A 22,157-nucleotide genomic window follows, 5' to 3' on the forward strand; every position below is an offset into this window, starting at 1 on the left:
TTCCAGAGGTTGGACAACTAGCCTTTATTCCAGACACAGAATTAGAACAGACAGAGAAGGCGCGTAATCGTGCAACCATACAGTATATACCCGTGACCAGGCTCCTTTTCCCACAACCCTGCTGCGTGCGAGGTCCGTAATTGTGTCCGCCACAAAATTCATTAACTCAGATGGATTCATGCTTATTTTTTATTTGAGCGTCTTAATGTTATTATTATTATTTATTTAATTTAATTTCACTATATTTCCCTGTCACAAATATCCTAATTAATTTTTGACATCTCTGTTTTAATTCAACATCCATTTGCTTCTTATCACCTAAACCTTGACCACTTATAGCCCAAAATGGATTATCCAAGCACGTTTCACACCACGGCTACATCTATGAACTACGTATTAGTCCTAGCTATGGCCCCAGCTGTCTCATCTTGGAAGTTGCTGTGGAATGGTGAAACAAAAGTGATCCTGATAAATGAAAAGAACATTTTGAGTCCAACAAAGTGGACTTTCATATTTTCCTTCTAATGGTAATGCAGAAGGAAATAATTGAGGGCATGACTATAAACACTGCTGATATTCTTTTTTAATTCAGTATACAGCAAAACAGACATTAAGAATGTCTGTATAAACCATCTGTATCGAGTGTGGTTTTATTTTTATTATTTTTCAACAAAGATGTTTAATCAAGTGACATAATATCAAAATCTGAGCAACCCAGAGTAGGAACATCTGATATCACATCTCAGGTATTCACTGTCATTCACTTGCATCTGTTTCAGCGGTTGTGGATAGATGGACGTTGTGTAAACACGTCCAGGTATCTAACAGGACAGTGTGTCATTTCAAGTGTTAAGGTACTGTCAAACGACACACCACAAATTTGCCTGAATAACCTTGATCACTGTCCTACTACAAATTATAAACCATCTCCACTGCTGATACCCCAAATATTCTTATAGGACAGAAAATAGAAGAAGACAACAGCTGTGGCTGGTTAATTGAGATGAAGGGGACATCTGGAGAGCTGGGTAAATTCACAGGCTGCCTTATCAGACAGTTTTCTTGGCTTTCTGGAATACTCAGTGCACCTTTCTGAGCCCTTTTTAATTTCATCATAAGTGCAAACAAACTGCTGATTAACAGTGTCAGTGCAGTTTTAAAAATCTGCCCTTATTTCTTTTTGTTTATGCAACAGATTATTATGAATGATGCATTTAGACCAACAAAGAAACAGTCTAGTCTATTTGCCTTTAAGATTTGCCGCCAATGTAAGACAGCTAATGTTACATTACATGACTGAATGCACTGGCCTTTTTCTTTGCATCTCAGCTTTTATTTCATAAGTCTTGACAATTTGGTATCACGGCTACAAATCTTAGCCATTTATGGGAGTAATGGCTCATGTCTGCTCTTTTCTTAGCATCACTTCTCATTTCATATGAACATGATTTGTCACAATGGGGATCTAGAAAGCACATCACTAACAATAGATAATTGGGCTGCTGAAGATGGCAAAACAGAGGTAACCAAGAAAACACATCACTAACAATAGATTGCTGCACTGTTGAAGATGGCAAAACAAAAGGTAACCCTGATTGCATCTAACTTTATGTCTTCCACTTAGAGAATATACCTTACACATTTCATCTGTTCTCTACACATAGAAATAATTGTGCAGAGAACAGATGGTCCTGTCATACTTTTATGTTGTTTTTTTTCTAACATCAGTGCTTATCTCTGTATTACTAAATAACATAAATTGGCAAGTAAAAGTATGTGAATAACTGGTTTTCTGCATTCATTTGTCATAAACTGCACATGCATATTCATCTACAGTTAGTCACATTAATAGACAAACAATCTCCTTGAAATAACAGGCAAACATTTTTTTCATTTCTCATGTCTTTATTGATTGTATCAATTAAACATTCACAGTGTAAGAAAATGTAAGTAACACCACAGATGGAGTACTTAAAGGAGCTTGAGGCTCCTTTTAAGAAATGAGACTCTCTAGCGCCACCCTTCACCCCGACGGCCGTTGGGGGTACTGCAGCCAACAGTGAAGCCGGCACGGGAGAACGGGGAGAACGTGCATGCAGCGTCATGTGACGTCACATCCGCAGCCCAGCGCGGGAAATTCGGGACCGAATTGCAGCACATTTTGCAGCACACAGCCTGTTCAAGGCAAAGGAGAGATACACTAGAGGGCTCATTCTTTTGAAGGCAGAATAGTTGAAGTTGTTTATTTCTGGGATAAGCCCCTTGAGTTGTAACAACTCGTTTACGAGGGGGTCCTACACAAAAAACATCAAGACATAACACAACTCAGCACAATACAGTGAAAGGAGACAAGACAATACAATACAATACAGACACCAAAACAAAACAAAAACAAACCATCAAACAAAACAAAAAAAAAAACAAAAAAAAAAAAACAAGACAGACATATACAAAAATCACTTCGACAAGATTGCAACCAGAGTTTGAACAAATATTAGATAAGAAAAAATATTTAAAAAAAAATATGAAAAAATATCAAGACAGCATGTTGTGGACTTTAATTTTGAAACTGTTTCTGTGAGGGTTGTATTATCTAATATGCTGAACTGTCCCAGCTTTACTAGACAGGAAGGCCAGAGTGTTATCATTCCTGAGCTGGAGCTGCACATTGCTTGTCTAATCTATAATATTTTGTTTGTGAAAAAGTCAGCAAAGTTATTACAGGCCTTTTTTGACATCAGTTCAGGTGGGATTGAGGCTGTGGGGTTTGTCAGTCTGTCTACCACAGAAAACAGTGTGCAAGCATTATTGCTGTTTCTATCAATAATCTCTGAAAAATACGATTGCCTTGCATTCTTCAGTTTCTGGTTATAGTTGCGAAGACTCTCTTTATAAATGTTGTAATATACCTGAAGTTTGTTTTTGCGCCACTTGCGTTCTGCTTGTCTACATTTCCTTCTCTGCGCTTTAACCAGTGTGGCGTTTCTCCAGGGTGACTTTTTCCTCCCGGACAGAACTTTGGTCTTAATTGGGGCGATAGAATCAATAACAGTCATAACATTTCTTTCTTTTCTTTCTTTTATTGTTTATTTTGGTCATCCAAAAAACAATGTTGCATCGGTGCAACCATCATCATTATACAGCTGGGGAAAACAGCAAAACCAGAGAGGAATTAAAGAGATGGCTCAAAAGATGTGACCAAAAAAGGTGTAGGCTGAAGGATGAGCTTGTGATGCCTACCCTATTATCATACAATCAATACACACACACACACACACACACACACACACACACACACACACACTGCAATAATACATCTGTTACACTATCATATATTGGTGGATGCGAAGAAGCAAACAAAAGCCCAGTAATAATAATCACACTATGAAATTTGGTGTCAATGAATTACAATATATCCGTACAGTTTGTTACAGTATTTTTTTATACCCGTTGATAGTCTTAATTTTAAACATTCTTTTGAAGGTACGGATTGAACTACACATTCTTTAGTCCTTTTCGCAACAATTCCATAGTTTTACACCATTTACTGAAATACAATGTTCTTTTGACTTTGTTCTTGCCTTTTGGTTTTTGAACGAACCGGCATTTCTCAGTTCATATTTGTTTTCCTGGATTTGGAACAGCTCCTGGATGCTGCGTGGAAGGAGATTGTTGTGAGCGTTGAATGGGACCAATAAGGTTTGCAACTTAACTATATCCCAGAATTTGAGAGTATTTAAATTTATAAAAAGAGCGTTGGTTGGCTCATGGAACATACCTGTTTCTGGAGCCGGAAGATGAGCCTTTTCTCAGGGAGTCTGGAGTTTGAGATAGTTGAGTAAATCTGTTCTCCAGTAGAATCCCTGTGTCCTGAGGCGATTTGCTCTTAGCTTTTGTTGTAGCCTTCCTCCTGTTGACGGGTAGTGGGGTTGAAGAGCCATTCCTCTGCGATGGTAGTGCAGGCCACTCGATGTCGTCCAAGGTCACCAGGTGCTGGGTTCTGCCTGATAACCGTCTTCTCAGATCTGAGGGAGGCGATTTGTAGTGCTTTGGCTTCGCACCAAGAGAGTTCCAGGGAGGGCTTGTTGATTTATTGCCTTTTATACTCGGCTCCTGTTGCGTCTTGGTGGTGTTAGTTAGCTTTCTGTTAGCCTGCTCCCTTTCACTGTTTTGGGAAGTCGGCAGAGTAGATTAATTCCCGTATTGTCCATTTATCTCTCCATTCACTTTGAGCCTGTGAATCTTTGTTTCCAGTACTGCTATCTTCTGGAGCAGTTTGTGGTAATCATCCATGGAAAAGGAAAAGGGAGGAATCTTGCTGCTAGTTAGCTTCTGCTAGCTGCTGCTAGCTGAGTTCCTCAATCCCCGTCACGATGGCGCAGGCTCGTGCTGCTGATAAGCTACGTTCACAGAGTACCAAAACGGTTTAAAATAAAAGTGGTAGACTTGAGTAACTATCATAAATAGCTCCCGGTGGTAAGGTATCCAGGTTCTGCTTTCCAGAAATTGTTTTGCAGAAAAGAAAAGATTTCAGAGGAAAGAAGAAAAACAAAGCAGGGGAGCGGAGAGCGAAGCGTCTGTGAACCATGGCTAAAAAAAACGAAAGTTGTAGTAGTAGTAGTATTATACAAAGTCATCTAAAAATGTTTAAGCATTCATCAGTCCACAGTTGGGCAAACCATCAATTAATGGATATGGTTTAATACTGTCTCCTAATACTACGCTTCCTGGAGGTAGCTCAGATGGGTCAAAAGGACAATGCAAAATAGTTAGGTAAAAATTATCATTTAATTCAAGTTTGCTGGAGAGCACCTTGGCAATCTACAACATTTTTCTGGGCTACTTAAATAAACATTGACATTTTTCTGACAAAGAATCAACACTGGGAGGGTGCTAACATAGCACAGCTAACCAACATCAAAACATCATTGCATGTGTAGTGATCCAAGCCTGGTTTATGACACCTCAACTAACAGACGCACTCTTCGTGAAATACACATGACCTTTTTTCAATAGGTCACACCTGGGGAGGAATGGCCGTCTGGCGCCCCATAAAGATAGACATTTTATCCATAAACAAACCAAAGAAGAATTTGGGAAAGTCCTTAAAAGCAGGACGAGTAGAATCCACATCAACCTGAATAATGGCGCTTTTATACTAGTACGTACTCAGCGTGCCTCGACTCGTCACGCCTCCACTCGCCTTGTCCTCGTCTGTTTTTAGAAAACCCAGATGAGAAGTGGGTGGGTTGGAGCGAAGCTGCTGTGACGTATTTGATTGTGTGACCTAAACGGAGAAGACACTAAAGATGTAGAACCTGGAGGAGATGATATATGTGCTGCTTGGTCTGTGACTTGTGTTCGATATCAAGTTAAAAAATGAGAGTGAAAGAAGCTTCAAGCGGCAACGCTTTTTTTTTTTGTTTGTTTGTGTCGGTGCTGCTGAAAAGTCAGCTGGGAGCCGCGAGCGGCTGAGAAGTGACAGAGCGCCTGATAGATCTGGTCGTTCCTTATCACCCGTCTAGATCCCTTTTTAATTCTCTCCTCAGCCACCAGGTTTATGAACATCTGCACCTCAGAGCTGGATCACGAAACAGACGTTTGCGCTCCCATTGCCTGTTGAATAAAATTAGGAAGCCGCGAGCCGATCTTGTGCTGATTCCCGCTTCTTGATTCAAACGTCTGACGGCCCCGCCCCCCGGCCAATCGGTGACGTGTATTGTGATGATGTCAGATACAGGGCCGACTCAGCACGCTTAGAACCTTGGCAGAGTAGTTACAGAAAAAGTAACTACTCTGCACGCCTCTACCCACCTCGACCCCTACTGTAAAAGCACAAAACGGGGACGTGGCGAGTCAAGTCGCGTAGGGACTAGTTTAAAAGCGCCATAAGTTGCACCTTGGCAGGAACCGCCTGTCGAAAGCATCAGGCGAAGACTTCGGGGAGACCTAGCAGAGCCGGGTCCTGCTGGGAACAAAGGACTCAAGGAACAAAGGACTCTATAGTCTCTCTTTGAGAAAAACCAGCACCATTCACATCCTCTCAGGCCTTTCACAGCTCTGAGAGAAAACGTTAAGAATGGAATGTTTGAATTAACTTAACAAACCTTCAATGTGATTTCCCATTTTTTTAAATTAAAGTGTATGTATGTATGTATGTATGTATGTATATATATATATATATATATATATATATATATATATATATATATATATATATATATATACACACAATACATTTTATTTCTAAAGGCGCCTTTCTCAAGGTCACGTACACAACATGTTAAAATAATAGAGCCCGCAGAATACATTAAAAAAAAACATCAGAAGCATTGAAAAACAGCAGAGGTAAGAACATTAGAAGAGATGAACATTAAATGAGATAGGCAGTCTTGAACAGATGAGTTTTGAGTTGTGATTTGAAAAGAAGGAATGAGTCAATGTTCCTGATTTGGGGTGGTAAAGAGTTCCAGAGACGAGGAGCAGAGCGGCTGAATGCTCTGCTCCCCATGGTGGTGAGACGGGCGGAAGGAACAGACAGTTGTATGGAGGAGGAGGATCTTAGGGCTCAGGAGCGTGGACGTGGAGGAGATCAGACAGATATGGGGGGGCGAGGTTGTGGATGGCCTTGAATGTGAACAGGAGGACCTTGAATTGGATGCGGAACTGAACCGGTAGCCAGTGGAGCTGTTGGAGGACAGAAGTGATGTGATGGATGGAGGGGGTCCGAGTTATGATGCGGGCAGCTGAATTCTGGACCAGTTGGAGTTTATGGAGGGATTTGTGAGGGAGGCCAAAGAGGAGAGAGTTGCAGTAGTCCAGGCGGGCAGTGACGAGGCTGTGAACAAGGATGGCGGCAGTGTGGGGGGTAAGGGAGGGGTGGAGGCGATTGATGTTACGTAGATGGAAGTAGGCAGACCGGGTAATGTTATTGATGTGGGATTGAAAGGATAGTGTGCTGTCCAGGATGACACCGAGGCTCTTAGCTTGGGGGGGAGGGTGAAACAGTGGAGTTGTCGATGGTAAGAGAAAAGCTGTCGGTTTTGGATAAGGTGGATTTGGTGCCAATGAGGAGAACCTCTGTTTTATTACTGTTTAATTTAAGGAAGTTTTGGGTGAACCAGGTTTTTATTTCAGAAATGCAGTCAGTAAGGGAAGTGGGCGGGAGAGAGGACGAGGGTTTGGTGGTGAGGTAGAGCTGGGTGTCATCAGCATAGCAGTGGAAATGAATGTTGATTTTGCGGAAGATATTGCCGAGGGGAAGAAGGTTGATGATGAATAGTAGGGGCCCCAGGACAGAGCCCTGGAGCACACCAGAAGTGACGGAGGAGGGGATGGATTTCAGGGACTTGAGTTGAATGAACTGAGTGCGGCCAGAGAGGTGTGACGTGAACCAGTCCAGTGGAGTGTGGGTGATGCCGATGGAAGATAACCTGTTGAGGAGGGTGGTGTGACGGATGGTATCGACGGCCGTACTCAGGTCAAGGAGGATGAAGATGGTGACGAGTCCAGAATCAGCTGCCATGAGAAGGTCGTTGGTGATTTTGATGAGTGCGGTTTCGGTGCTGTGAAGTGGGCGGAAACCGGACTGGAACTGTTCATACAGGTTATTATGGGACAGGTGAGAATGGAGTTGGGAAGCAACTGTTTTTTCAAGAATTTTGGAGATGAAAGGTAGATTGGATATCGGACGGAAGTTGTTGAAGTTGGAGGGGTCGGCACCGGGTTTTTTCAAGATTGGAGTAATGACAGCAGTTTTGAAGGATGCAGGGACAGTTCCAGTGGTGAGAGAGGAGTGGATGATGGCAGAGATAAGGGGGACCAGGGAGGGAGAGTAGGCTTTAACAAGCTGTGTGGAGAGGAGGTCCAGTTGGCAAGTGGATGGCTTGGATTTCTGGATGAGTTCTGTGATTTCTGAGAGAGTGGGGAGATGGAAGGAGGAGAATGGAGTGTGTGGACGGATGAAAGTCGGCTGAGGAGCTGAGGTGAGAGATTGATCCGAGGTGCTCGTGGATGATCTTGATTTTTTCATTGAAAAATTCAATTCAATTCAATTCAATTCAATTCAATTTTATTTATATAGCGTCTAATACAACAGAGTTGTCTCTAGACGCTTTCCAGAGACCCATACCCAGAACATGACCCCCGAGCAGTTATTACATAAACAATGGCAGGTAAAAACTCCCCTAGTGGGAGAAAAACCTTAAGCCAAACAAATGTCAAAAAATGACATGACGGAGTTGCAGAAGGAGGTTGTGTGGAAGTGGGAGGGGACAGAGTCCTGGGGTTGGGTCATATTGTTGAGTAGGGAGAAGAGTGACTTAGAGTTTCCTTTATTGGCAGTGATTATATCGGAGTAGTAGTGGGTTTTGGTGCTGACAATGGCGTCCTTATAACATAATAAGTGATTATTGTACATTTTTCCTTATGGATAGTGAGACCAGTTTTTTTATGGAGGCGTTCCAGTTGCCGACCTTGGGCTTTCAAGAGACGGAGATCGGGGGTGAACCAGGGGCCGGAGACAGAAAAAGAAACAGATCTGGTTTTTAACGGAGCAAGGGAGTTAAGAATATTATGGAGTCCAGTGTTGTAATGAGAGACCAGATCATCAGGGGTGGATAGACTGTGGATGTCAGGGAGGCAGGAGGAGTGGATACATGAAGTGAGAGTGGCAGGGTTAATATTTTTTAAATTCCGGAATGAAATGAGGCGTGGTTTTTTAGTAATGGAGAGAGTGAGTTTCACTGTAAATGAAAGGAGAAAGTGGTCGGTTATGGGAAGTTCTTCAGCTGTAAGGTCGGAGGGAGTGACACGAGAGCAGCAGATTAAGTCGAGAATGTGTCCTTTGGAGTGTGTGGGAAAAGCAGTGTGTTGCTGACATCCAGAACTCTCTAAACAAGCTGAAGTCTTTTGTGAGAGGCAGATTAATATTGTCCATGTGGATATTGAAATCACCCAGTATTATTATGTTTGGTGAGAGAGATGATAAATGGGTGAGGAAGGCAGCAAAGTCATTTAAAAATTGATTATTGGGTTTTGGAGGGCGATAGACTGTGGCGATGATGGTTGGAGTGGGACCAGACAGCTCGCACACTGGATGTACCAGCAGAGGGCACTGGGGCGGCCATTTTAGGTCAGAACTGTGTTGTTTATCTGAAGGTAGGAGGCTAATCCACTCTCTCTGTTCAATCCATGTGATTTAACTTTGTAAAATTAGCCATCCATGCTTTTTTTATGAAAAATATTATTGTTGGGAAGTATATTATTGTATTGGTGGGGTTATTTGTTATGGGTTGTGTATATTTTTAAGAATTTATTGCCAGATATGTGCCCATGTGGTGACTACGGTTGAAGATGACTGAATGGTTTATATGACTGCAGCAGATAAGCTATTTGTATGTGTTTTAAAGCAGTGTAATATTAAGTTTAGTTACCACCACTGACTTTGCATTATGTTTCCATGCAGTTCTGTTAATTCCTGACATTATTGCAATATTACTGTAAATAGTAACGCAGAACTGTGTTGTTTATCTGAAGGTGACAAGATTCAAGATAAAATTACAACTGCTCTACCGCACATCTCATATGCCTGGTTTTTCATTCTCATCTCCTGACTATCACAACAAAATAAATACACAAGACAGAGGCTGGTTCACGAGACAGAGGGTGGGACTCATATCATACCAGAGCAAGGACAACAATCTTTTGGGTTACATATATATATATATATATATATATATATATATATATATATAAATATATATATATATATAGAACTGAAAAATATAGAAGGAGAGCTAAGCTACATTGTGGCGTACCCCAAGGTTCCATTCTTGGGCCGCTCCTGTTTTTGATTTATATGAATGATTTGCCAATGGTCTGTCATAATGTACTGCCTCTTTTATTTGCTGATGACACATGCCTCGTTGCTTCACATGAAAATTTGACCACGCTGATCCTCGAAGTTAATGAATAGCTATCATCAATTTGTAAATGGTTTCAGATGAATAAACTCTCTCTTAATACATCCAAATCAAATTTAATGATATTTTGTAATAAAAATAAAAGATACACTAAGGAAGAGGCCAAAATATTCATAGACAATTTTGAATTAACTCAAGTTTCTTCTATTAAATTCTTAGGTGTCACAGTTGATGAAAAATTAACATGGAAGTGCCATACTGAACTTGGCTGGGTTTCCCAGATCAGTTAAGAAGCTCTTAACAGCAAAAGGCTTCTTTCAAACCTTCTTAAGGAGCCTGTGAAAGAAGAACACGTTTCCCAGAGTCGCTCTTAGCTTAAGAAGCTCTTTCATTAAGACGGAAATGTAAGATGCTGCTGACCCACTCTTTATAGCGTTCTTAGTGAACAAAGACTCACAGATCCAGGCGCGTCAGGCAAATCAATATTACACCAAGCAATGAGATATTAAAACAATGCACACCGCACACATTTTGATCTAATTTATACTTTAGATTTATATTGTTTAGCATTCATTGGTAAAAAAATAAATAGGGGGAAAGGGGGAAAAAAAGAAAAATAAGGAATAACAAGTGTGTTCCTGTATATGCTTTATGCATTAGGCACAAATAAAACAATCATCATGACTATCATTTATCACATGTGTGAGATACTGTACCATGGCTGCTATACAGCATATTCTCGCTGCAAATAAACCGTGTCGCCGTGCGCGAAGCAGAATTGTTTATATGAATGCATTCGTGCGTCAGCACTTCAATCCCCTGGACGTGCTGTCGGACCGGGCTGTCCAGATGATGTACCGGCTTCCACGGGCTGAGATACAACATCTCATCACGTTGGTGTCTCCACATATCCAGAGGGCAATTTCGCCCTGAACCCGGAGTTCCAGTTACTGGCTGCACTGCGTTTTTACGCAGTGGGGAGCTTCCTGGAGGTGGTGGGGAACAGCACCGGACTGAACAAGGCGTCAGTGTCACGGAGTGTGGCAGCCGTGACACCGATCCTCTTGCACCATGCCCGAGCGCACATCAAGATACCCACCACAAGGGAGGAGATCCGCCAGGTCCACCAAGAATTCCACGCCTTGGCTGGGATCCCCCAGGTGATTGGTGTAGTGGATGGCACCTTGATCCCCATCCTCAATCCCTCCTTGGTGGACCCCTGCTGGATTGGGAGGAAGCACTTTTCTGCCATCACCACGCAGGTGGTGGTGGACCACGAGGGCCTGATAACGGACATCGTTGCCAGGTGGGCGGGGGGCACCCATGACAGCTACGTGTTTGGGAATTAGTGCATTAAGGAGCAGCGCCGCGTGTCTCCACACACCCGCTGTGTGTCTCCAAACATCCGCATATACAACGTTGATAAATGCAAGATTCTGCTTAATAGTGAAAAAGGTCAAGCAGCTAAATAAACTTCAGAATATTTTTTTGAGGTGAAGGATACTGTTTTACTAGTCAGGAGGATACGATGTGGTCCTATATGCTGATCGTTAAGTTAATTTGTCCTTTCGTCCATCTTTCACATTTAAAAAAAACAATACATTTCCTCATTATTCTCTTACCAAGACTACTTCTTATTTAGTTGTAGTCTTGTTTTCATCATGAAAAATGGTCATTAAAGTATATTTATCATCTTAGTTTTTCATTATAACACACATAACGCACAGGCAGCAAGGAATTATTGCATTAGGTAGCAGTGCTGTGTGTGAAAATGCGCTGATAGTGCATCGACTGATTTAGTTTCAGAACCGCGGTGGTGGACAGCTCCTCTAAAGAGCGATCTTAAGAGCGGCCCTAAAAACGGTCCTAAGATCGGTGTTAAGAAGTCATCTGGGAAACACCCGTATCTTAGGGCCCCTTCTTAGTTGAACCGTTCTTAAGAGCCTTCTTAAATCCTAAAGAAGGGTCGGATCTGGGAAACCCGGCCCTTGTCTGTAAAAAAACTCAATCGGTATTTTGAGTAGAATACGATCGCGAGTGAATCAATCTTGTATTTGAACTTGTTATTATAGTTTAATTTATCCATATATTGTGTATTGTAATTCTGTTTGGGCAGCTACAAGTCCTACTTTTCTCAATAAGATCCTGCTAGCCCAAAATACATTTTTGAGAATGGTTACTTTTGTCAAAAAAACAGAATCTTCAATTTTTCTTTTTAGAAAATGTAATTTGTAATCTGTCTTCAATGTGAACACCTATCAAACCTGTGTGTTTATGTATAGGTATGTATATTCATCTCACGACCTGCCTCTCAGCTTCCAGAATTTTTTTATTCAGACATCCATTCTTATCAGACACGACACTCAAAGGACTTTTACCTTCCTTTATGCCGGACTTCACACAATCAACGCACTTTAAAATACAGAGGACCATCCCTATGGAACAATTTACCTACATCACTAAAATCAACTAACTGGCTTTGTTCAAAAAACACTAGTTAAGATCAGAAACACATCTGGAGTTGTTAAATTGTACTTTTTCTCATGCAATTATTGTATTATTATATATTGTTGAGAGGCTCCACTACCTTGACCATGGGTGAAGAGAATACTTGACCCCCCCCCATGGACTCTGTTTTTGTATAATAAATAAAAGAGAGGAGACATGGAACGTGTCTATCACATGAACTGTATTGAGAGCTTTTGTCTTTATGTCAAACCACTCAAAAGTTATTGCAGAAAATAGGAACACATATCGACCAATTAGAAGAAGGGGCGGGGCTAATCTGCACCAATTTAGGTGAAGGAGTGCAAAACCGAGTCCGATGACACCACCCACGAGTCTTTATGTCAAACCATTCAAAAGTTATGGCAGTAGTAGGAACTATCAAATATGGACCAATCATAAGAAGGGGGGGCGCGCTTTTTGGCGTCTATGCTCGCCACAGTAACGCTTTTGACTGGGAAAAGTAATGGCCATCGTCGCAGGATCAAGACGCACATTTTGATGTATAACACACCTGGGTGCACGTTACGGTTCAGGCGAAGTAGCGGCCGAAGAAATGAATTACACAATTAATTCAAAATGGCCGACTTCCTGTTCGGCCATGGCGCCAGGAGACTTTTCTTTAAGTTGTGACATGAAACAGGTGTATACCGATTTTCGTGCATGAACGTCAAACCGTATTGTGGGGCTTGAGGCACAAAGTTTTCTAGGGGGCGCTGTTGAACCCTTAGACCACGCCCATTAATGCAAACCATTAAATATCAATTTTTTTTGCCAGGACTGGCTTGCGTGCAAAATTTGGTGACTTTTGGGGCACGTTTAGGGGGGCAAAAAGGCCCTCATTTCGTCTGAAAAATAACGAGAAAAAAAACGAGAATTCCTATAGATACAATAGGCAGGCAATAGCACTGTCAGTGCTCAGGCCCTAATTAAGTCCATCTGTCCAAGTGAATCTAAATATTTTATTTCTGAAAAAAAAATGTAAATGAAGGAATAATGAAGCAAGTGTAAAGCATTGATGGATGGATGTTTTATCACTGTAGTAGTAGTAGTAGTAGTTACCAAAAAAAAAGATTAATAGAAAATTTTGTACTTTTTTTCTTTGATTACAAATTGAGGTTATATCCAATATACAGTTTATATTATTGAAAGAGAAGTAATTATTTTTTCCTTAACTTGTGCTTTTTATTCTGAGTCTGACAACTAACTGGATTAGAGGTTATCGCTTCACTGCTTTTACTTAACAGCCCTCAACCTCAATTCTACCTCTTCTACTATTGGAAAAAATATATTGATTCTCAAAGAGAACTGCTGCCACAATATTGTATTCTATCAGTGTATCTAATAGAGTGAAAGCATGTGAAGAAATTGATCCTGAGTCTTGACATGCAGTTTTAACTTTGTCACTGATTTTAACTTCAGTATATAAAAACTAGTAGTTAAAGCTTTACATTATGCACTACACAGCAATAATTAACAATTGTATCACCTTATACAGTAATTGAAAATAACTTATTTGTAGAGAGCTTGAGAAACAACAGGAATTAAACAGTGAATCAAAATCCATTATACGAAAGAGAGCGACCAAGTCACAGAATAATTTCTGAGTTCAATTAATCCAAGACAAAAACTGTCTGTATACAGTGACGTCATTGTCAACAAAAGCCAATCTGAAAAAAAGATAAAGAAACTGTGATAATTTCACATACAGTGGGGAGAACAAGTATTTGATACACTGCCGATTTTGCAGGTTTTCCCACTTGCAAAGCATGTAGAAGTCTGTAATTTTTATCATAGGTACTCTTCAACGGTGAGTGACAGAATCTAAAAAAATCCAGAAAATCACATTGTATGATTTTTAAGTAATTAATTTGCATTTTATTGCATGACATAAGTATTTGATCACCTGTCAACCAGTAAGACTTCCGGCTCTCACAAACCTGTTAGTTCTTCTTTAAGAAGCGCTCCTGTTCTCCACTCATTACCTGTATTAACTGCACCTGTTTGAACTCGTTACCTGTATAAAAGACACCTGTCCACACACTCAATCAAACAAACTCCAACCTCTCCACAATGGCCAAGACCAGAGAGCTGTGTAAGGACATCAGGGATAAAATTGTAGACCTGCACAAGGCTGGGATGGGCTACAGGACAATAGGCAAGCAGCTTGGTGAGAAGGCAACAACTGTTGGCACAATTATTAGAAAATGGAAGAAGTTCAAGATGACGGTCAATCTCCCCCGGTCTGGGGCTCCATGCAAAATCTCACCTCGTGGGGCATCAATGATCATGAGGAAGGTGAGGGATCAGCTCAGAACTACACGGCAGGACCTGGTCAATGACCTGAAGAGAGCTGGGACCACAGGCTCAAAGAAAACCATTAGTAACACACTACGCCGTCATGGATTAAAATCCTGCAGCGCACGCAAGGTCCCCCTGCTCAAGCCAGTGCATGTCAAGGCCCGTCTGAAGTTTGCCAATGACCATCTGGATGATCCAGAGGAGGAATGGGAGAAGGTCATGTGGTCTGATGAGACTAAAATAGAGCTTTTTGGTCTAAACTCCATTCACCGTGTTTGGAGGAAGAAGAGGGATGAGTACAACCCCAAGAACACCATCCCAACCGTGAAGCATGGAGGTGGAAACATCATTCTTTGGGGGATGCTTTTCTGCAAAGGGGACAGGACGACTGCACCGTGTTGAGGGGAGGATGGATGGGGCCATGTATCACGAGATCTTGGCCAACAACCTCCTTCCCTCAGTAAGAGCATTGAAGATGGGTCGTGGCTGGGTCTTCCAGCATGACAACGACCCGCAACACACAGCCAGGGCAACTAAGGAGTGGCTCCGTAAGAAGCATTTCAAGGTCCTGGAGTGGCCTAGCCAGTCTCCAGACCTGAACCCAATAGAAAATCTTTGGAGGGAGCTGAAAGTCCGTATTGCCCAGCGACAGCCCCGAAACCTGAAGGATCTGGAGAAGATCTGTATGGAGGAGTGGGCCAAAATCCCTGCTGCAGTGTGTGCAAACCTGGTCAAGAACTACAGGAAACGTCTGATCTCTGTAATTGCAAACAAAGGTTTCTGTACCAAATATTAAGTTCTGTTTTTAGATGTATCAAATACTTATGTCATGCAATAAAATGCAAATTAATTACTTAAAAATCATACAATGTGATTTTTTGGATTTTTTTTTAGATTCTGCCACTCACAGTTGAAGAGTACCTATGATAAAAATTACAGACTTCTACATTTTTTTCAAGTGGGAAAACCTGCAAAATCGGCAGTGTATCAAATACTTGTTCTCCCCACTGTATGTTGAGTTGTATGTTGCATCTTACAAGCCTTAATCAGAAAAGGTTTCAGTATAGAAGAAGAAAAATGTGCAAATGCAAGTTTTCTTTTGTTTGTTTTTCATTTCATACAGACACACGCATTCCAGATGAAGTTCATGTTTTGTCCAGTTTCATGGTTTTTCTTGTCAGCTTTGTTGTCACCCCAAACCCACTTTTGTATTTTAGGCCTGCAACACCATGTTAAGGCTTTGGTGATGGCTGGATCCAAAAGCAAACACAAGACTGGGATGAAGGATTTAAAGCAGCACAACGTAACTTTCAGCTTTTCTGAGTTTGGCGGCATCTTTTGGACAAAAGCGGTAGTGCTTTACCAGAAAGAACACTACGTTTCCCATGAGCACCAGCGCGTACTGCCGGCAAACTCCTGTCCCGTCACGTGCATTTGTTTTGAGAGAAGACGGGACGCTTTTCTGTTTCACCAAGTGAACAGACGGAACGCAAAAAAAAAGATGTTAAACTGCTGGAAAGGAACTGGAATTTACCGGGACACATTAAACAAGGAAGCCAGGGAGCGGTATATAGAGAAAATAATGATTATTAACGGTCTGGATCCATATGAAATCACTACTAAAGAATGGAGCTCCTCGTCGGAGCGCCACTCTTTAGAAGGATTTACTGCCGCAGTTCTGCACAACCCACGTCTCCGGCTACCTTGTTTAGGAGTGTTTGGCAGCTGCTTTGGTAAATGTTTGACTCGCCATGTGTTTCAATAAATTAGTATAATATTACAACATACAGTACATGTTTTGTATTACTCTTACTTTTCTTTTCTTTTTTTTTTACTGCTTTGAAGAGGCTCCGAGGCGTGAGCAATATTTTTTTTTCCTCGCGAGATTATTTTTTTCCTCTGCAGCTACAAATCAAATAGTTAATATTTTTTCCTCAACAAAATTAATCGAACCGCAGAGAGCTGGCCAACAACTGCGTTTAGCTGGAGAAGTGGGGAATAAAACCCGTTTGAATGATCCAACCCCGGTCTGTGAGTGTTTGTTTGTGGTTTAATAAACCCGTGTTTTGATCCGACCCCGGTCTGTGTGAGTGTTTGTTTGTTTACTGAGGAACGTTATGTTTGGTCGGACTCGTTACAGCCGCGATCCAACCGAGCCGACGACTCTTTTACTCTTTTAATTTGTTATCTCAGATAATTGGCCGGCCTCCGTGGTTCTGCCTCCGAGCAGGAAAGCGGTGAAAAGTTAAACCATTAGCGATCTTTTCCCCACGTCTGTTGTGTGGAGCTGCTGCAGCCACAACACAGCAACGGGTTACCAGCTTCTGCGGAGCTGCGCTCCAAGCCCCGCCCATTTTCGTCTCGACTACGAATCGGGAAGGAGGGGGAAGTGACGTATGCCGTAAAGCAGTCAAAGCCGTAAAAAAATGTAGTTTTTTAGTGTGGCAGGGTTCCTACCATGCTCCTCAAAGTTACATAGTGTCAGTGAAGGTGATACAGACCCCTCAGACCATGACAGAGGTGTCATTAAACCTGTTGGAAGTTGATATACCAGCACAATGACTCTGGAAATAGGATATTAAGGTGGAAAAGTTACGTAGTGTTGCTTTAAGGGATTTATTTATTTAGGTAGAAGGGAGTGGAGGGAGCAGAAAAGCCAAAGGTGTATTCAGGGGCCAGGTCAAAGGACAGAGAGGAGAGTCCAGGGGGGGCTCCAGGAGGGGCAGGGCTTGAAGATGGGCTGTTGAGCTGGGTTAGGCGAAAGGTGAGTGGGCAGGAGTAACCCAGAAGGCAACCAAGCAGGCTTCGGCGTTCCATCCAAAAGAGCTAATAATCTGGCATCGGGCTCCTGGATGCTCCTGGAGGCTTTTAAGCCTGATTACCAACGACTAGCAGGTTTAATGTTGACAGACTTCCACAGACCCGCCCAGCTTGAAACAGAAAGCACAACAGCCAGCTGCCAGGGAACAAAAACTCAACAGAAAACATAACCACCACACACCAGGCCTGAAGGTAAAGTAAAATATGTTTTACCAATTTGTAATATTTACATTCTTCTCATCACATTTAAACTGCATTCTGTCTGACAATGGAAAGTAATGAAGAACCTGAGGGTTGTTTTTTTTTTCTTCTAAAACTCAAGATAATAAGCACTACTTCAAATGTTTGGGTCCTACTCAACTCTTGTCTTGAGTAGTAAAATCCGAAATGCTTGAGTTTGGGAGGATGGAATATAAGTTAAAGCTCAGCCTTAAAAATAATAAATAAATAAACAAACATCTTCAGTGAAGCCATGACCATTGAATTCCATGACATTGCCAAGGATATACCATGGCAACTCCTAAAACTCATATGGGTCAAGAGATTAGTGATTCAATAAATGGCATTTATGTATTGGAGAATTGGAGCTATGTTCTGGAGGGATGATATCATTCAGATGGCCTGGGAACACCTTGGTACAATTATAACCACATGCAAATATTACAGGGATAGTAAATCTACCAAAAACCATATATTTGGTTAATGCAGACTGAAATAAAAGTAATAGTGAATATAAGAATCACATATTTTTTGCATTTTCAAAATAGCTCTACATTGCTCTGATTTGGGGTAGCAAAATGTTAATTAGCTAATAGATTTAAATCTACAGAAAAAAAATAAACTTTTACTACCCAGAGGACTTCTCTTCATTAATGTTTTTTCCCCTAACTGAACATATCTGATTCACACATCCTTATTAGTTGCCCCTTGTAGCAAGTACTGAGATGTCATTGCATTTTTCTTCTCTGCTTGCTGGTACATAGGTGCAGCTCTGTGACCCTCAAGGGACTGATGATAGGAATGATCACATCGCCACTGAGAAAAAGAACCCCAGGAGTATTTTCAGGGGAATGTGTTGTGGACAGCCGAATGGCCTACATTTCCCATGAGATATAATAAAAAAGAAGAGAAAGCAGGCAGAACGCCTACATTTCAGAACTTGCCAATGATGGTGTCTGTAATTGAGGAGCTTTCTCAGAAAGAGCTGAAACTTAGCACCTATCAAAGATATTTCCTAAATGAAATACAGCAGCATTCCAGACCTTTTTGTGAGAGCATACTTTAGTTGGATTTGATTCCTTTTCATAATAATAATTTATTTTTTAAATATAAGAAATGCTTAATTGTGAAGTGCAATATTTTTCATGTAATAATCATGCAATTAGGAAAACAAAAAAAACCTTAAATGATCAAAGTGCGAATGAGGCATTCCTGGCACCTGAAAAAAGTGATTGTCAGGTATGGCAAGTGACTGAGTGGAAGATGCCAAAAGTTCTCAAAGGATTTCAGTTGTTGTTGTCATTGGACAGTCTCGTGTGCTGTGAAAAAACAACAGCTTTTTTATCTTGAATGGAGCTAAATAATGCTGAGCCAATACCACAATGTTACAAAAGAAGACAAGGATAATGTAAACAAAGAATACAGTAACTTAGGAGAAATTCTGTTAGTTTTCATGCTGTTCTTGGAATTTCACAATGACAAGCTCTTCTGGCCGATTAGTACGTCAGGACCGCTTGCATTAATAATAATTCAGAAACATTATTACAAAGTAAGAAAACAAATAAAGTTTATATACACATATTTCAAACATCAGAGGTATCTTAATAGCCTATATATGTATTGGTAGATACTGTACATATTACATTGGGTATAACATTGCTAATTTTACATTTTATCATAATGGGAATAAAGAGAGAACTTTAAAAAAGGCAAAATGGGAGCATTTTTAATACCGTATTTTTGCGACCATTAGGCGCATATAAACATCTTTTTTTTTTTTTTTTTAAATGTGCCGCGCGCCCAATGACGCAATGCGCCTATTATATTATTGTAAGGCGGACGTAATTGAGGCCACCATGGGAAGTAAAGGGGGAAGGGGGGCGCGTGAATTGCCGGTCCCGGTCTCAGCGCAATCAGGCTGGATGAAGCCCGACACGCTGATCATTTCTCCCGGTCTCAGCTGATCAGTTCTCCCGGTCTCAGCTCGATCAGGCTCGGATGAAGCCCGACGTGCTGAGTCCTGACAACTTTTGCATATTTGATTTAGCGCACCTGTTTAATGCAGAAACGGAGGATGAAGACTTCGATCGGTTTGATTAATGCAATAACGATTGTAATAACTTAAGTAAAGCACAATAAAACTAAGTTTTGCTCCCGCTCTATTTTTAAATACGCACACTCGTATGCTTGTGTGTGTTGTTGTAAGGCGGCGCGCCACGTGTGTGTAGACGGCGCCTTTTCGGCCGGTGCGCCGTGTGTGTGTTTTAAATACAGGAATGACAAACAAAACTGAGGGTGCACCTTTCCACACGGCGCGCCGTATGGTCGTAGTTAGAATTTTAACTTTCCCACAAACATTAACTGTGAAACGAGGAGGTTTTGCTACCAGAATTACAAGGTATCAGAATTATTTTGCAATATTCTCAATTCAAATTTTGTGCCTGTGAAGACCTAAAAAAGTTACGTAATTTACTCAGGAGCCAACATATGCAAGTCATAGGTCAATATTCTTTTGGCTTTTCACTTCAGGGATTACCACAGTGGATAATTTGATTCCATCTGTTGTGCTACAAGTAGATGCTGTTTCAGTTATCAAGAGAGTTATTAATAATTGTCCTTCAACAATTATTAATAATTAATAAGGTATATTATTTATCAAATTGAATTATCAAAATGACTTAATCGAAACGGGGCGCCACCTGGTCGTTACCAGGAAAATGATAACTACAGCAAAATCAGTCTCAAGATTAATTATTGAAGGATGAAATCTCAACACAGGCTCCGGCACCCAACGTTGGCGGCAAAAATGTGTAAAATAAACAAGGACGGTTTCTTTCAATTAGAATTAATTTACACCAGTGTCAAAAGGGTGGTAAAGCAACACTTCGAATAAAGTCTGATGGCTCACATACGTAAACAGGGACAGAAATTATATAATGCAAAAAGTTCCAGTCATCCGTGTGGGTGTGTGACTAGTGTGTGTGTGTGTGTGTGTGTGTGTGTGTGTGTGTGTGTGTGTGTGTGTGTGTGTGTGTGTGTGTCGGTAGCTCAGAATGTCTCTGGAAGTCATGACCGAGAGAAGCGTCTGTGTGTGTGTGGAGGGATTAGTAGGTGAAAAGAGAAATAGAGAAGAAAAGTAAAATAACAGACACTCTTAAATAATTCCTCGCTACCAGAAACCCAAGACCTTCTGATCTTTCCCACACAGAAATGCACTACTGTGAAACTATACTTCACACATGCGCTCTGGTCATTCAAACGGGAAATTTGGAAGGGCTTTGTTTTCTGTTGTAGAGGAACATGTCATCACGATCCCGCAATGTGGATGCAGCAGTAGACAAATAAGAAGATAAACAAAAACACTTAAGTTGATAAACACAACTATGAGGGGATCATCAGTCCAGCTCACAGCGTAAATTCACTTTTAAAGTGTGTTACTAAGTTTTCTCTGCCCAGACACCAAAAACAGCTCCTACGTGGATCTTTGTAGTTTTGTTATCCGTGCTGCGGATGATGGGACAGCAGCTGGGCACAGCAGCTTGGTTTCCTTCAACTTTGGATCGGTCCGAAAGCGTCCACGTCGAGGCAATGCAGGGTCTCAGTTCGGCTCGGAACCGCGTGGGTCGCTCGTGCAGCACTGCAAAACGGACGCTCCTTCGGTCACGAAAGGAGAGGCGGCCCTTGGCTGGTCCTCCTGGTGCTACAGCAGACCTGTAGCGGAGAGTAAAAGGCACAGAGAAGAGAGAAGAGACAGAGAGAGGGGGGGGGCCTTCTCTTTTATAGCTGCACCCAGGAAGTCAATGTTCCTTCCTGCAGCTTGGGGTTTTGTCTAATCAGAGTGTGGTCCCTTATCACAAAGGGGCCACATATGCAAATCCTGGCGGAGCTCTGTGCCCATGGGGTTTTTCCGTTATTCCAAGCCGTGTGGCCACAGTGTCGTAAACTTTAGTCCTGGTTTCGGGCTGTGGAAATTTCCATTGCCCCTTTTGTTCTCCAGACCACGCTGGAGGTGTCATAAAACTTTAGGGCTGGCTTCGGTCGAAGGCCCGAAATCCGGCCTGGTAGCCTGGTCAAAGCCTGACTTCACACATTTTCGTATGAGTTCATAATCACCCCATGAGTCCATAATCACACATTAATTCATAATCACACATGACTTCATAATCACATGGGAGGTGGTCCAACACATCCGATCCTTTCTCTCAAAGATGTTCAACCTTGCTGTACCTCTGATGTGCTAGTTCTCTATCTTAGCCATTCTTGTTATTCTCAAAGATCTTCATCTAATCGTCATCTCTTTCACATCTCGCTCTGTTTCCTGACTCTTGGTCAGTCCTGCTGTCTCTGAGTAATAGAAAAGGGCTGCTCTCGTAAAACCTGTTTACAAGT

This window comes from Cololabis saira, chromosome 2 (assembly GCF_033807715.1).
Source record: "Cololabis saira isolate AMF1-May2022 chromosome 2, fColSai1.1, whole genome shotgun sequence".
Classification (NCBI taxonomy): domain Eukaryota; kingdom Metazoa; phylum Chordata; class Actinopteri; order Beloniformes; family Belonidae; genus Cololabis; species Cololabis saira.